Genomic DNA, 1,497 nt, shown 5'->3' on the forward strand with positions numbered 1-1,497 from the left:
AGAAACAGTTGGCAAGGTGGATTCCAGAAAGTTCCTTCCTGCCCTTTAATTCTCAAAGCACCCCCTCTATATTCTAGAATTCTATTCAAAATTCCACTCGGTGCAGTCAGCTAAGTCTCAGTTCTAGTCTGGCACTTGGCGAATAACTTAACTTCTTCATTAGTTCTCTTAATGACTTGCATTTGACCATTCTTGATACTTCTGGTATTTGTTGCAAGTGTGAATTTAGCTCATTCAGAAATTAATTTTTCTCATTTAGTTCCATGGTCAGAATTTCCTGCAGTGTTAACAAATTTCATGTAAGTTCTGTGAATGTTAGAATCCAGGAGAGATTTTTATCAGCAAAGCCAGGTTTCAAATGAAAGTTACTGTGGACTTTATCCTGAGTTCCTTTAGCGTCATCTCCTCCTTAGAGCCCTCCCTGTGGAGGGGTGCTCAGTTCATTCTGATTGGAAAACACGCTACATGGCAATTTTCCCTTTTTTCCCCTAAGTTTCCGTTAAAAATTTCTTTTAAAATTGCCTCTCTGTTGCTTCCACCTACTGATCATAGAAAAATTCTTCTAATATTTAATTTTATAAATTATACCTTCTGAAGAATACTCTTCCCCAGACTCAACCTGCAGGGCTCCCTGACACAGCTTTCAGGTCCTTCCGTATTCTGGCTGCTTCCTCCTGGGCCAGTCCTGCCTGTCTATGTCTCTTTGAATGTACTGGCAATACTAACACAGAGCAGTTTATGAAGGAAGGTACTATCACCTCCCTAGTTCTGAAGACCATACACCTATTAATAGAGTCTGATTGCATTTATCTGGGGAGATACCTTAGCCAGGATTGTTCCAGAAAATAATGCCTGAGATCAGAGCTCGTATGCAGATAAAAGCTTATGTGCAGATAGTGTATTTGGGGAAGTAGAACCAGGAAATGGGAATAGGGAATGAAAAGAATAAAACAGAATTAAGGAAAGCCAGCAGGTCACCACTGTGGGTAACTGGGGGTCTGTCCGCCCAGGACCCTCTAAAGAGCTGACTAGAAAGCACCTCATAGCTGTCTGCCAGGGAGTAGAGGAAAAGCTGTTGTATCCACAGGCGCCCCTCCCTCACTGATCCTTGGTCACAGGATGTCATTGACCGTGGGCTGTCAAGTCCCTCACCCTTCCAGGTCTGTGCACGTGCAAGGCCAATTCTGGCCTTGACGAGCCGTGAGGGGTGTAAAGTGCCCATGTGTGAAGCTGCTTACCAACAGCGATAGCTTTAAGAACAGGTGGGTGGAGAGGATGGGGGGGGGGCGGGGACAAGAGGCATCCAACGCAGGTAACCGAATCCCAAGGCTAAGTCATATTTAACTTGTAGTTTACTAACCCTATCAGTCTTTTATTTTTGTACTACTCGGTTTATTGTTGTTATTGTCTAAATTTTCAAAAGTTAAGAGAGATAAGAAAACTGAGGCACAAGCTGGGGAAACAGATCTCCCAAGGTCACAAAATTAGTCTAAATAA

The sequence above is a fragment of the Eschrichtius robustus genome, chromosome 9 (genome assembly GCF_028021215.1).
Source record: "Eschrichtius robustus isolate mEscRob2 chromosome 9, mEscRob2.pri, whole genome shotgun sequence".
In the NCBI taxonomy this organism is placed as follows: domain Eukaryota; kingdom Metazoa; phylum Chordata; class Mammalia; order Artiodactyla; family Eschrichtiidae; genus Eschrichtius; species Eschrichtius robustus.